The sequence below is a fragment of the Pleurodeles waltl genome, chromosome 2_2, assembly GCF_031143425.1.
Source record: "Pleurodeles waltl isolate 20211129_DDA chromosome 2_2, aPleWal1.hap1.20221129, whole genome shotgun sequence".
NCBI lineage: Eukaryota > Metazoa > Chordata > Amphibia > Caudata > Salamandridae > Pleurodeles > Pleurodeles waltl.
In genome coordinates, this window is record NC_090439.1 from 926,784,230 (window position 1) to 926,801,275 (window position 17,046).

Genomic DNA, 17,046 nt, shown 5'->3' on the forward strand with positions numbered 1-17,046 from the left:
CGTCCTTGCGACTTGAAGTTCAAACGTTAACACTACTTCTTTTTGAAACAATAAGGCTTTGAGCCTGCTTAGCTTATTGAAATCTGCCTTTAAAGTTGGAATGAAGGCCATAACGAGTTATCAAGAACCGCATGTGTAGGAGGGAAAAGGACATTATTACAATATTTTACTATTTGGGAAACCAAAAGAATATAGGGGATCAAATTGCAGAAACTGAAATTCCTTTAAAAAAAAAAAAAGATTAAAAAAAAGGCCAAATTTGGAACAGACACATTACAGGAACTGTTGCACACAAGTGAGTGGCTACAGAGGATTCACACACCTTTCCAGTAAGGAACACCTCCCGACCTAGCCATTCACAATGAAATTCAAAGTGGAATGACCATATCTTGTGAAAGAAGTGGAATGACCATATTTCGTGAAAGAAGCTCCCACCTAGGGCTTCGTCTCTACCCATGGGGAAATGTTTCATGCAGAAAGTGAACTGAAATGTTGAAATAGGAAGGGATATTGCTCCATGTATTAGTCAAACTGCAAACGGTGTTTCTGAAATGGTAAAGGGTAGCTTGTCCAACTTCTCGATATGTAATATTATGCATTTGGCGTCTTTCTGAGCCATGAGTTGTTGTTTACGGGTCAGATTAAATAGCATAAATAGGTGGCTTGTATTGCTAAAGTACTCTGCCATTTTAAGTACTTGTAATGTCCCGCTAAACTGCATTATAGACCTAAGCTGACTTTGCCCATGGTACAGTACAGACATATCATTGTGCATAATATTAATAAAAAATGATACAATGTTATTCAAACTGTAAATTTGAGAAGACAGTGTGTTAATGCTAATATCAACAACAGCAAGTACTTTATCCAAATTATCTTGATCAATTTGTGTTAAATGTGCAGCGGATTCTATTTGCATCAATTTTCAAATTTCATTATAGGTTGCTTAAATACATATTTTTTTAACTTGGAGATCTAGGACCCAACCAGAAATCTGAGAGATCCATGTCCTGCGATAGGAGAGAAAGACGTTGTTTTACTGCAGTCAGCATGGAATGCTGTAACCATTGTTGACATAGTCGCTGCATATTCAGTGGGCAAGCTATGTCTAAGTGTTGAGATGGGGAATAACGAGGGTCTGGTCTGCTTACCTTGAACCCCTGTGAGGAATTCAAATAACGAGTATGTCAACCATTTGTGTCCTCTGGCCACAATAACCACCCGTGGGGACTTGCAATTGTAGAGTTAAATGTACCATTTTGGACTATTTCATTGAGCTGTTCTTCAGTGTAATTTAATATATTCTGCCAGTTGTCAAAATGGGCAATAGAGAGACTATTGGGGCCAGTCATGTCCTTAATTTTTGTGAATCCCAAACATGTAGTCTTTTGAACTGTATTATTCTGAAAAAATAATTTGTGTAGGGATTAAACAGGCTCTAAACAAAGTTTATGTTCCCTGAATCTGCCAAGGTTTGGTTCCCCAAATAGATTTCATATGTTGTATCAATATGTATTTCTTTGCTGTTGTGGGGACTAACTTAAAATAGAAGGAAGTCGGGTCAGTTATATTGCAAGTGGAAACATTTGCAAATTTAGCTTTGTATTTTTTAGAACTGCCCTGTTGGGGGGTTGGATAATGTTCTGACTGTGTATAGTTAAAAACTGTACGCTTAATGTTGGCTCTCTGGAAATAGTGATGTCCTTAATGGCTGATTTTAGAAGATCCTCATCTTGGAAGACAGTATAGTATCCTAGCTCGGACAACATTGCATTAACAGTATCAATATCCCAATCATCAGAATGTAACCCAGGGACAGTGACATCACCCATGGCTATTTTGAACACATATGGAATCTGCAGAATCTCGGTGGGGCCAAAGACATCGAAGGCAACTTTATCACAAACAATTCCATCTGTTAGCTGCACAGCTGAAATATTCGAACATAACAAGTCTCTTGTCAGTCTATGGAAAGAAGAATGGGGCGTCAGCACCTCCTTGACCAGTTCTGCAGCTGAACTTTCTGGGCGATAGTGGCCATTGATTAACAAAAAAAAGACAGTCACAAGTCCAATCGAAAGAAAAAAAAATTGAGGCTGGGATCATCCAAACATATATCCAATTTGGAACCAAATACTTACGTTTTAGCCATGAAAAGAAAACACAAACTTTCATAGGTGGAGTGTCTGAGATGGTGGAAGAGTCAAAAGAGTGTCATGAAAAATCGTCCGTACCCACAAAGTAACCAGAAGTAGTCTGTTGAAAATTAGGAGCTACTGATGGTATCAGAGAACTGGTAGAGTCACAGAGGGGTGGGTCTGTAGAAACCAAATTACCACCAAAGGATGTTGCAGGAAGTACAGTATTCATGACTGTATTGTGGCTGGTATTTGCAGAGGAAATTGGAAGTAATAAATGTGATTCTGGGAGCATCACCCCAGACCCCCCACACCCTCCACCCCCCACGCAGCTGGGAATAAACAGTGTCCGTGGTGCTCACATGCTATAGAGGAATTTCCTGTATGGTAGTGAGGGGAGTTAGGGAACTACCAAAGACTTATTGAGGCCTACTGGTCCGTATCCGCCACATGATGTAATTTGGCATGTTCAATTGAGATTGTCTTTGGAACTAGCAAGGAGGGGCAAAATTACAGTTCTTGTACCTTGTGTGCCAAGGACTGGCACAGGAGAACAGTATACAGGACCAAACTCCTCCTTCACCATGACCTTCTCTCTCACAAGGTCCCCGATGTGTGGGATCCATCCGGAAGGCTCTGGTTTCTCCTTGATTCCAGCAGATGCAGACATCATCAACCGGTCGATTGTGTGCGCCCTCATTAGTGAGGCATTGAAACGTGTCATGTTGATATACATCTTAAAAACAGAAGTGGTAACAAAACGATAAAATTAAAAAAATGGGTAAGCTGAGCTCAAACAACCACCTGTTTTAAAAAAAATAATACCATGGAGGATAAATTCCACACACCACAGATTTCTCCATTGAGGGTGTGAGGGCACTATGAATACTGAGGAGTTCTACACCAGTGACCCATTATATAAGTACCAGACACATCGTTGGTAGTGCCATGTCGCAGGGATTCTGCAATTGCAGAACTGTGTCATGGGACAACAGAACGTCAGTATGCAGGGGCGTGCCTCCTACGGCAAATCTGTACTGTCATACCAAAATTCCAACAAACTCATAGTGCCTTACTTGCACTCCTAACGTCACAGAGTGGCAAGCAATTTTGCAACCCAAAAAGGACGACACTCTAGCCCCCTCTCATGGAAACTGTGGAGAAACAGGTCGGTCCTTTTCATACATTATCTCAGTTATACATATCCATAGCAACAGTAAAAAGTAACAGTGAAAGTACACAATATATTTATTGCAACTAAGGTAGCCTATTATGAAGCAAATTGCATGCCATTACAATACTGCCAATATTTATAAAAATCTGAATAGCAGTTAGAAAACCGAATAATACAAATAGTGCCACCATAATGCAAATCTAGTGGCCTAAGGCTATCCTGTTATGTTGTGTGCAGGAAGACTATTATTGTTATTATTAGAGATCTCTGGGAGCAGCAAACCCCATACCTCTGGTAGTCAAGTGGTCCTCATAGGGAAATGTAAACCCACTTTACACAGGCTGCTGCCCCGGAGGGCATCTGTTCCACAGATGGGTCTGCTCTGCTAGAATCCTCCTCTCTAAAGCTAAACACTACGGGGCTTGTTTTATAACATTAGCTTGATACAGTGAAAAACTACTGGGTTATGTCTATAGGAACCTGGCAACGATTGCTGGATCGACAGAAAAAAGCACTTGGACTTTGTTGAGCCCCCTGAGCAGGTGAAGAATGTACAGACAGAATCTCTGGAAAGTGGCTGCACAACAAGTGACATTACAGTGTGTTTTAAAACAATGACACAAAAGAAAAATGAGCAATGTTCGACTGTGCGGAGCAGAAACATCATAATTACTAGAGTGCTAAGAAATGAGGCATAACTATAGTGAGTCCATAGATGGGCCTTATGACACCCCTTAAGTTAAACCTTACTGCTGTATGCCAGCTATCAGATGGTGAGCACAGGTTAATTTAGGGTGTGTATCTGACTTACTAGGACTAAGGTTTTGCTTGGACAAGGTGCATACTTCTGCCAGCCAGAAACTCAATTTCTAACACCTATGAAGTCATTGGTAGGTAGCTTATTGCTAGAAATCTATTGGGAATATTGGGGTGTTTTTGCATTTTACCTTCTTGATGGACGATTTTTGGATCCACCAGTTTGAGGCTTGTTTTGTCATGTTGATCATTAGACTTCTTCCATTTACAATGAAATGCAGTGTTTTTTGGATTTAACTGTTTTATCTCTTTTTTGAGCCACAGAATCCTAGGTCAGTGTTTTGGATGTATGAATGTCTTGAATGGAATGTTTTAGTCAATGCCTTGGCAAAGCCAAGAGCTGTACCCCTCTATTATTTAGTTTGGAGGTGAGAAAGACCAGAGGTGTGCTTAGAGTGCCAAGCTATTGAGTTTGTTCCTTTGTCTGAGGGTGGTTGCTCAAGTTGCATAGTTGACCAGAAAATATATGAGCTGAAGGTCACTGGTGATGACAAGGAGGTTTCCTGCTATTGTAATTGGACAAAGGTGGAGACAAAATTGTATCCACGTAGTGGCCCGCTATATGTGTAGATCAAGACACAAATTGTGAGAAGTGGAAGAGAGTCCCTAGATTTGTGTTGAGGGATATATTTGGGGAGGGTCCAAGCTATCAAACTACTTATTAAGGTCAGACAGCATACAGAGATTGTAATTGATTAATGGGATCTCCGAAGTTGCATCTGGGAAGCAATCAACAAAGGTACTGTTTTATTGTAGGTACCAGCAGATATGAGCAAAGCAGATACTTGAAAGCAAGCAGTGTAGTAGGAATCAGTAGCCATGATGAGGTTGTGGACGCTTTTGGTCTGCAAGAAGTTCTTGAAGATGACTGTTAGGTCTGCGTTGGACGTCCTGAGCAGTGTTGCTGTTTTTCTCCGTGTGCGGCAGTGGTTTGTAATGAGGACGTGCTTTGTGGAGGGCTCGTCATGTGTTGTCCAGTATCCAGGTGATGTAAGGGAAAAGAAATATATCACATTTCTCACTACAGCAGTCTAGTGAAAAAATGACTATGACAAGGAAACCTCAGCAACTGTAAAGATTACTTCAATTTAATGTGAGATTAGTTGTATGGTGTTAATTCAGTAATTCTTCAAATCAGTTACAGAAATGCTACAGTTGACTCAAATGTTCAAGCACTATTAAGGGCCATATTTATACTTTTTGACGCAAAACTGCGCCGGCGCAGTTATGCGTAAAAAATATTATCGCCGGCTAATGCCATTTTGGTGCGCCGTGCAGGCGTCAAATTTATACTTTGACGCACGGCGGCGCAAACCACAGGTGGAAGTCATTATTTTTGACGCACACCGCATCGTCAAGTCGTAAAGCAAAACGATGGTAACGCGGCGGAAATGACTGTGGGTCGATTTACGACCCCACAAACCGGATATGCGCAGTTTTTTGACGCAATAGCGTCAAAAAACCCAGCGAACACTGCCATTTCACCAGAGGAGAGCCAAAATGGATCCCAGATGCCACTACAGACCCCAGGAAGATTACAACAATCCAGGAACCAGCCAGGAGGACCCACACAAGAACCAGGACACTTATAAGAAGAAAAGAAAGTGTCGCTTCAGTGCAGAGGAGCAGGAAATTCTGGTGAAAGAGGTGACGGAACACCAGCACCAATTGTTTGTCACCTCAAAGTTGCCAATCAGTAGGAGAGAGGCTATATGGCAACAAATTGTTTACAAGGTTAACAGTGTGGCTGAAGTACGTAGAACAGTCATCAAGTGCAAGAAACGCTGGCATGACTGCAAGCGCAGGACCAAGGAAAAGATGGCCAGGAACAGGAAGGCAGCACTGCAGACTGGAGGTGCGAGTCCAGCACACCAAGAGGCCCTGGACCACATGGAGGAGATGGTCACAGCCGTCATCCCTGAGGAGATCGTAACAGGGATTCAAGGACAGGACAGCGCAGACTACCAGGAGACAACGCACATGCAGGATAAGTCACATGGGGAATTAAAATGCACTGTTAACCGTAAGCAGGGGGGGGATACGGACCACAAAATGCATGGAAGTCATCATATACATGGAGTGGCATGGGTAAAGGGGGATGGCATGGGGGCATGGCCTGCACAAACAGAAGCTGGGGCACACCATTACACTACACCAACAACAGTCCCATGGGGGCATGCTGCCATGCCAACGATGGAGCAAAGGGAAATCCACGCCAGGAGGGAAGGGCACAACGTCAAACTGACAACCCGGCACACGTCAGCCACCATACCCCCTACATTAACTAGGGCCCTCTTAGCAACCTCTAGCCATACCGACAACTGGAATGTAACTGCGACAACTGTTGCCACTACCACTTCCGCTCTGTGTGCAGCTCAAGTAGCCAATGGCAGTAACCTCCCCATGGATCATACACACCTAAATTAGGGGGTTGAGGATGACAACTTCAACAATCCCCTGAAACAAGACAAAGGCCCCAGTACTGTCAAATGTCAATGCACATAGTTGTTGCAAACAGCAGCCAATGTAAACAACAATAGGAGCTACACAGCACTAAGGACAAACCCATGCTGCATATGTCAGGGTCCATCCTGTGCCTGGGTCACAATGTAACATCCCAAATGTCATACTGCTCAGACAACAGCATTGGGGGGGGGGGGGGCACATGTAACTGGTCACTGAAATACACCTGCACAGTCAGAATAGGAAATAGGACACTGCTACGACTATCAGGGCAATCTAATGTACCACACATTCCCCAATATCAGCATTACACATTACCAATGCCAACATCCATATCGTGTCATAACATTGCTATGCATAGGATATGCCACATGTCAAATACATTTAAGTGGATGTGAAAGATCAGAGATTGGGGCAGGTCCAGATTGTTAAGTGTGCTGCCAGTGCCATCAGAGCACCCACAGCCAGTGAAAGGTCTCACCATGAGAATGGATGTAGACGCAGGGTTGAGTAGGACAAGAAGGTGGCAATTCTCTATTTGGCCAAAACCAACACCTAGAAGAGATTATGCCAACAAGTCTAATAACTCAATAACATACATGTGACATGCAGGTGGGCCATAGGCCTGGGAGAATGCCCATCTGAAGGACTGGAGCAATGAACACGAAACAAGATCACAATGTGAATTTATCACAAGGCAGGCATGTCACATCACTCATGCCACAACACAGACACACTAATTGTACCCTGTGTCATTGCAGAGGAAGATGGATCTCCTGCGGATATGCCTGTCCCAGATTACCCTGATGACATGGATGACGAGCCGATAAACATTCCCCAGGAGACTATCCAAAAGGTCCTTGAAACCCTCCAGACCCCACCTTCAGTCACAAGGAGGAGCACAGAACAAGCAGCCATCGCAGAGGATCCACCCACCACCCCCATTGTAAGACCTGCCAGCTCCAATACAGCTGAGGACTCTGACGACACTGGCACCAGCTTTGAGAGAACTGTAGTTGGAGCACAGCGGGAGCTGGCCAAGGAGGTGCGGGTGGGGATGAAAACTATGGCAGCCAGCCTAGAGGGGGTGCATTCGTGCATGATGACATCTGCAGATCAGGCAGCAGCTATGCAAGCCCTAACATCTATCTTGCAGGAACAGCAAAAAAAACAGAAGGAAATCCGCACAGCTGTAATACAGTTGACCCAACACCTACAACAGCAATCTTGTCAACTTGTGCACGAATGCAACATTGAACCCCTCAGGGCCGACCTGGCTGACTACCATCGTGATGTGGCTGCTATTCTCAAAAACCAGCAGATCCTCCTTGCTGCAGTACTGCCCTTAAGACCTTCACAGGGAGCAGCGCCGGGATGTCTGACTCCACATCTTCTAACACTGAAGTGTGTTTTGCCCCTTCACTACCACCAACAACAAGGACAGAGGAGGCAACACACATCAGAAGAAGAAGACATGGAACAGATCACATTCACAAGGAAAAGTACCTGGAAGCACTAGTCCCTGCCACATGGCCAACTATTACCAAGGTCCTGCGCTTTGTAACATGCCAGTCTTGCAACAACTCTACTTAATGACTGTTCTGCTTACCACTGTATATCTTGTCAGCCTGCCCAGTGATTGTCTCTCTCCTACTCATTGGTAAATCCTGTATCTCTGCACTGTCTGAAACATCAACCCCAGCATGTCAAAAGCATTTCCCTAACCCCTTGTGTACGATCACAATGTAAGATGTCACTATAATGGACTCTCAATCATGGGCAATGTACAGATAGCACTACAGCACTTTTCAATAAATAGCACTTCCACAACCACTTTGTCTCTGTGTAATGTGATATATCAACTGTGCAGTAGATAACTGAAATGTGCCTACTGTCAAATTACGTAGCTTGTCAATACAACTGTCCTGGTATTAAGTAGTCAGATAAAGCTGCACAGTGCCCATGATTACATCATACTCTGCCCATCCTGAGGGACATATCTAATGAAGTGAGAAACCATACACCATCATGCTGTGTTGGACAGAAGAATGCTTCCTCAAGGGATATCTAAGTCATCAAATAGTGGCCGCAAAATGTTGTCACCATGCAATACTAACACATATAACAGTGCACACTAATCTAAGCAAACACTTCAAAAACTGCATAAATGAAGGTGTCTGAGTTTACATACAAATAGGTAATCATGCTGAACTGTGTCACAAATGACGTATGAGAGTCATGAAGACAAGAATACAGGAGTGCCTACGAGAACTCATATTATAAGGGTGTACTTGATCATCATACTGCAGTCAGACCTAAAACTGTTCCCCCAATACCAAGTCTGGAAGCACTGTTTGTGACGTAGAAAACACACTTATCAACAGAAACACATTGTCATCCATATTAACTGTGATTGGTGGTTGCAACGAACGGTGGAAACTTTGCAAGGTAGCTCTGGGGTAGCTGCCAATCGTACGGCTCAGTTGGGATTTGTTTGTAGCATTGGACCCAAATGTAATAGTACAAAATTCATGTACACTGATTCCAAACCCAGGATCAAGTACCATTTAACACATACTGTTAAGGATTAACCAAATATTTATTAAATGCTAATCACAGAAGAGGAAACTGAGGGAAAATTCTTACCCTAATCTACCCTGACTACTCATTACCCATAACTGTCCCTAACTAGCCTAAGCTACACTTACTTATCACATGTAACGAAACGTTCTAAACATCCACCCCCGCCCCCCTTATGAGACGGGACACATGGAGGACAACACATACTAACCTAAACACATACTATACTATCCTAAACAAATATATATTTTTTAGTATTTTTTAAATATTTTTTAAAATATTTTTTGGTTTTTCTTTTTATTAAACACACAAGAACCCCAACATAGCCCCCCACCCACCCACACACTTAATAAGTAAAAATAGAAAGAATGAGGACCCCCCCACCCACTAACACTAACTAAACTAACAGCCTATACTAACCTAACCCTAAGCCCTCTAAGCCCACTAACTATAAGAACAAGGAAAGAGGAGGGAGGGGAGGGAATCATGTCCATTTCAAAAACAGTCTAGAGGTTGGCCCTGCAGAGGGTCCTCTTGATTGACTTCACACGCCGGTTAATGTGGCGCACATCCCGGCTCAGGTGGCTTAACTTGCGCAGCACACGGTCCATCTTCCGTTCCATGTTGTGGAAGGCTGCAGGGTCAACAGATGGAACTGGGGCAGTATGGGTACCGGTGGAGGAGGTCTGTGTGTGTGTGGAGCCAAGGCCAGTGGGCTGTCCTGCACCTGTACCAATGCTGGGACCTGGAAGTCCAGCAGATGTAGGCACAACAGTCCCAGCTGTGGGTGGGGCCACCTGGCTTGAAGTGGTGGTTGTGCTGGTGGTGGCTGTGTTGGGCAAAGTAGGGCCACCCTGTGGGAAAGCCCTCCATGCCCCGGAGGCCCATTCATGGCGATGTCGACGGGCCATCCTCCTGAACCCCGACTCCACCAGCAGGATGTGCTGGTATCTCATGGCCCGGCGCTGGAATTCACAGACCTGGCCTGGAGTCATGTTTGCAGCTGTGAAGACAAATGCAAATATTCTACATTAGTAACTGCATTGTGTGAAATGGCACAAGAAGTTAATCAGACAATACATCTACTGTACTTGTAACAGCTCATATCACAATACAGATCATTGAATGTCCCTGAGGAAGTACATGGCAGGCCAGCCTACAAAGGTCACATCACACATAGCACATCCATAACCTACAAGATGGGTATCAACTGGCTTTGACTAGCCATCTGAGTTCTGCCAGTTATCAGCTAACAATCATGCTGCATATCCTCCGCCAAGACCTGGGCTACAAATGTCAGTGTACGGAATGCAAAACTAAAGCCACATGGTCTGCAAGTTGTAACAGGACTTGCCAGTATAGTACCAAGTGTCAAACCTGAGTGTGTATACTAGGTTCCAACCAAACAGTCACTTATTCACATGTATGTTTAACATACTGGTAGCATCAGTACTAGGTAACCCATTCACAAACCCATGCCTGTGTTTGAGGTTGGGGGAGTGGATAAACAACTATCAATTTCCAACAACATGTACACCGAGGAGTGTATAGAAAACTCCACACGTGTTTGGCTCTACACACACACCACAGGTAAGGTCTATCAACAATTAGGAGTCAGCAAACCCTGGACCAATCATTGGGCCACACATGTCAGGAAATGCAGAACTTGGTACACAACATATACTTCCAGTAAGGCCTGACTTACATCAGACACAGAGTTGCAAGAACACCCATGATCATGATTAGCATGCACACCTAGGCCATTGCACTCAAGTTCCACATACTTGTAGCACTACATGTGGAAGTACATGCTGCTAGGAGGTTCTACCTACAGTTCAATAAGTACCTTGGTAAATAGGGAAGCAGAAGTCTATTGGAAAGCAATTTGCTGTACCAATCTTGGAGAATGTGGGTCTGACAGGCTGACTAAATCTGAGCTGACTTTCAGTGCGACTCTTGTTGATACAAGTGTCATCCACATGACTCACCCCAGTACTCACTGTGGGGCCTACAGGAATGGCCTACAATCCCTAGATAATACCATAGGATACGCATTGGTCAACTCAAAACATTTGAGAAACTGAAATCCCACTCATGTAACAAGAGAAATGATTGCCCAACGCATCACACCTTGCTATGCGTTCAACACACACGAGTCCATAACCAGCAAACACAACACATAACTGACATATCAACACTTACTGGAGTGGTCGGGGTCCTCAAATGTCGCCACCTCTCCCACAGTGTAGGGTGCCGGTCCACCTGTAAGGCATGGAAGGAAGAAATGTGCTCAAAATCTGTTCACAGAGCAACAATTTCATTAACATATACAATGAGTAGGCTGAATAAGGAAATGGCAGCCATTCAGACATGATGATACTGCATCTGATATATCACAGCCAACTTGTACATAGCATGGGTCTCCTGTGACAGTTACACACATATCTGCACACATGCATTTGCCCTAACTATCATGTGGTGGCAAACATGCCCCGTCATTGGTGACCTGAAAAAAATATGGAGTGTAATCGTCTCATCATGTGCATCCAAGAGAGACATCCAAAGCCTGGTTACTTGAGGACTGCATTACCAGTCAAACATGCTATGTGGCCATGACACATTTATGACACATAGGTACAATGTACAGAGGGAGGGGCAGGGACTTTTGTAAGCCCTCCTGTTGTTACAGTTTATTCAATTGATGTGGCCCAGCTATGGTGATTTGCACCAACCATGGAGATGTGAACCCATGTGCATACCTTTGGACTGCCATCCCTATTTGGAATGTGGCACAACTAACTCCAACAAACATTCTGTCTGAGATGTTAGCTGAGGGCACCTTACACCTTTTCACGATGTTTCCAAATCCAGATCTGACATGTATCCAAAAAGATAAAGGACCACCATAATCCCAAACATTCATAGTACTTCCGTGAACGCTTTCCTTCCACACTCACCAGACTCACATGGGACATATGTCTGAGCCACTTTGCTATAATCAATTGACGTGAAGCCAGCACTCATTTTCTGCATCATGTAGTGATTCTAAAGTCAGTCTAGCTATTGCGTCAACAAAGTTAGCCAATATGTTGGTACATCTTTACTTCTCTGGCAAAAGTGCCCTATATAGAGATGATTGTCTCCTATTTTGTTTGGTTGTCTGACACAAAGGCCGCACCAATTTACTTCATGGAAAAGTATCCTGTAAGTTTGCTGAGCACGTGCTACCTGACAGCTAGCAATTGTGATCCTTACCATAGTGCATCAATTATCCCTGTATGTTTCCCCAGCATTACACACAGTCAGCAAGTTAGCTGGCAGACATAGTACAAATCATCTGATGTCACTACAGAGCATTTAATCGTGCACATTTACATGATTAGTACTCACCAACAGGGCCACCAATCACGATTCCCAGGTGGTCTACCAGACATAGTAGAAATGTGAAAGGGAATAGGGGTTAAAGAAATAGAAAGGGGAAATGGGGGAAAGTAGGGGTACAAATACAGAAGAAAAGTAAACTTAACCACTAAAAGAGCCCAACTATCCCCAAACTACCACTACCCACAACAGACTCCCACAAACAACAAAAACACTAGGTAAATGGACAAATGTACACAAAACACAGTAGGACAGTATACACCAGCAATATTTATTTCACAAATTGACAATAGAGACAGCACACAGGACAAAAAAGCACAAAATCTTAGGACACCACTCTCTACACAGCCACACAGTCTAGAAGAATCATAGACTGCAAAGTGAAAGTACACCCACTGTACATGATCTGTAAACAGGATATCCTATTACATCACATCCTGTATGAAATGTCTGCCCTTTTTCGCGTTATGCGTAATTTTTTGTCCACCAATACTGTATTTGCGTCATTTTTTTTTACGCACAGGCGTGAAAATTAGCCCGCATCCAAATAATAGTACATGGCCTGTACAAATATCTGGATGCGGCCTAATGTTCACTCCTGTGCGTCAAAAAAAATGACGCAAATACAGTATTGGTGGGCAAAAAATTACGCATAACGCTAGGAACGTCAAAATTTCAGTGCATGAACTGGTTTTGGGCATTTTTTCTGTTTTTATGTTATGTTACATTTGGAACACATCAGAGATAGGCTGATTGCACCCACTATGGTGTTGATGGTGTATGTTCACATGTGTGACATCGTATTGCAGCGGACCATGATCCGCTACTTCCTTCACAGTATTTTTAGGGTTGGCTGACGCAATAGATGGTCATATGTGTGTCCTACATATATGTGTTGCACAAATTGGGGATGTTTAGCATAAGGAGAGGATAGAAATGTGACGCACATATGTACAATACTGTCCTGCTTTCCCTCTTATCTCATAACCGAGCTTACAGAACCTCTCTGGAATGCACTTCTGAGTTTAAAGAAGACATTTATTGTTATTAATTCCCCACCCACAAGTTCCTGAGAGACAAAATTAGTAGATTGGAAGCACACGTTCAAAAGTAGTCGCAGCAATGAAAGCTAAATATATCAAAGTACTTCTCAGTTGCAATGTACACAGCAAATATAGGTGATTATATCATAGCATAACTTCAAAGCAAAGCATAAAAGTCAAAATTCATCGCCGTATGGGCTAGGAGGTAGGGCCTATATTCAGCTTCATCTTTCTGGGGTCTGCAAGTTGATGACTCCGGTCAACTGCGAGAAAGAGATTCTCTACCCAAACGGGAGACAGGCAACTGACGTCTAGTTCCTGTCTGAAGTCAAGCAAATTCAATCTACCTCTCTGTAGCCCAGAGTCATCCTTAAAAGCAAACTCAGGCCCATATTTATACTTTTTTAGCGCCGTATTTGCATCATTTTTTGACGCAGAAACGGCGCAAACTTGCATAATACAATTGTATTTTGTAAGTTTGCGCCGTTTGTGCATCAAAAAGCGGCGCAAATGTGGTGCTAAAAAAGTATAAATATGGGCCTCAGTGTGAGAGCCGAGGAACCGTGGAGAGAGGCCAATTCTCCTGAGCTCACTCGCTCTCAGACTGGATTGCGAGGTAAACACAAAATCTACGTGCTCTAAGGTCTGGTGTGAAGAAAACAGCTTGGTCCATCTTGTGGAAAAACACAGCTTGGAAAAACACAGCTCATCTGCAATGTCTAACCCCATGTTAAAGCCAATAGGCAGCTAACCTAAATATCAAATGTAATGTCTAATGTCATTTCAAAGCCAATAGGCAGCTAAGCTGAATACAGAATGTAATGGCTAATGCCATGCCAAAGCCAATAGGCGGCTAAACTGAATACAGAATGTAACGGCTAACTCCATGTTAAAGCCAATAGGCAGCTACACTGAACAAAACATAGGCCCATATTTATAGTTTTTTAGCGCCGCATTTGCGCCGCTTTTTAACGCAAAAGCGTTGCAAACTTACAAAATCCAATTGTATTTTGTAAGTTTGGCCCGCTTGTGCGCCATAAAGCGGCGCAAATGCGGCACTAAAAAACTATAAATATTGGCCATAATGTGCTACTGGTGAACATTGAGCAACTAATATGCGCAGTGGTGAAACACAAAGTCATTAGTCAAACACAATTAATAGCATCACAAATACCTAAATGCCTTTGGCTCAATGTGTGTGCTTTGGCAACTAATGTATTTGTTGACCAAGTGTGTGTGTATCACATGAAGCATTATTGCACATATGTTTGTATGAATGTGACGTCCATGTGTCAAATCCTTAGATGCAAGTCATTGTGGAACTGAGAGAGGACATGTGTTAGTCATACATGTAGCAACATCCGTAATGTGGACTTCCAAGATTTAGGGTAACGTAGACACCACATGTGACAAAGCATGCACCAGATAGATGGCAGGCGCTTGTTCATGTCAATGGTCCACATTTTCAACATCCTATGTCCTAGAGTTTTGGTAACAGTTTCCTAGGCACTAGTTGGTGAATCCCACAGTGAGTCATACACATGCATTGAGGAAGTGGGTACCATGTTGTTTGCCCAGACGGACAAAGGTGAATCACAAATGTATGATGACACCACAGTTGAGGTCATAGAAGTGAGCCACAACTCTCAAGTGGACCAGCAGACGAGGCAGCACGTGTTCACATATTTACAGTGATCAATTGCACATAGGAGTCTTGTTCATGTGTGTGGCCCAATGATGATCCTGTATATTGTTTGGGGTGTAATTTGTCACAGTTCGGTCCAGGACTCATCATGAGTCAGCGGCAGCTATTCCTGTATCTACTGAGTATCCTTGGTTGATGAATGTGAGTAAAGTGGATGAGGACATGAGAACCTACATGGGGATGGTCCCACCCTGTCACTAAAGACGTTTAATGAGACAGTCAACAGGGCAACCTTGGTGTGCTGAGTGAGATAATGTCTCAGGTGTCATGTTCCGGCAGGTGTCATTACAACATTTGTACACAGGTTAGCCTCTGCAATTCCCACTGCATCTGGGAACATCATAGCCTCTGTGCTGATTATTCTCGCAGCTATTAACCACACACGGCCCATCAATATGTTGTGAGCACTGTGATTCTGTGTGTGAACTGTCAGGGTCCTGACGTGTGGATTTTTCATGGACATTATCGGAGGTTGCTGGTTCTGCTGACGGCCCCATACCCAATCCCTGCATACAGCCCTGGGACACTGTCACACTTTGTCATTCATGCATAAATGAGACCTAGACAAGGGATGGGCCATGAATTTTGCTTTTCACAGAGGATTTAACTCAAATGGTACAGTTAAAAGGCAGATGATGCTATACAATGTATTTGGGTATGCATTGAAGAAGCCCATGCCCAATACCCCCTGATGAATGAGAGGTTTGCTAACGCAAGTGTGGTACATATGTAGACACAGGGATACTTTAGTGTGACGCACAGACAGATGCCAGTCAGGCTGACAGAGTGCAGGGTGATTCAGGATCCAGCAATTTGACAAGTTACATAATCAGTGGTCTGACTCAGACTGTTTGAAGGACGAACTAGACAGTTGACATGTCAAACTGTGTATGTCCTGTGTTTTTGAAGGTGACAAATGAACCCAAGGGCTGTGTTACACGGCTTAATTAGTATCAATGCTTAACGGTGTATTTGACATAATGGCAACTCCTATGCTGTTCCAGGCATCAGCAGGGGCAGTGCTTGTTGAAATGGGTGGTGTGCATGGAGGTGATCACAGGTGTGGGCTGCATCTGTTTCTCACAAATCCTGTAGGTGAGATTTGCATTCTAACGGCCAACAGACTTTTTCACACGGGAAGCAATCTACAGTTGCTAACAGGGCTGAGAAACTAGAAGCCAGTGTATTAATTGACCTGACGTCCATGCAGTCAGATGTTCTATGACAATGGCATACCATAGGAAAGGGTGTAGCACACTGGATTGCTATTGTTAGTCTGTGTGTGTAGAGGAGGGAATATCAGGGTACACATCTTAGTATTCCAGGGACCTCTTCAGTCAGGTGGGCTGTGATCAGGTGCATGGGTGTGTCAGGAGTTAGGAAATGGGCTGACATGTACATGGAATGTCATGTGCGCAATGCTGCTCATATGAGTGGCACTTGTGCTGTCTATGTTCTGCTTCTATGGAACTCTGGTTACAGATAGTCCTTGCAATATTGGTTGCAGTTGGACTTACTGCTGTCAAGGGTCTGGTCAGACATTCCTGTTACTGATGCAAAAGCACATCGACTGCCTCATGTATGAGGCTTGTTTTCCCCTTATTGAGTGATGGTGTCTTAGTTGTGTGCCATATGCTGCGTTGAACCTTGATTTCAACATGTATGTGTGAAATAGGTGTGGTCCTCTGTTATTGGCCTTCAAAGGAGAAATGTACATGATATATGTCATTTACAGTGTGTGTGTAT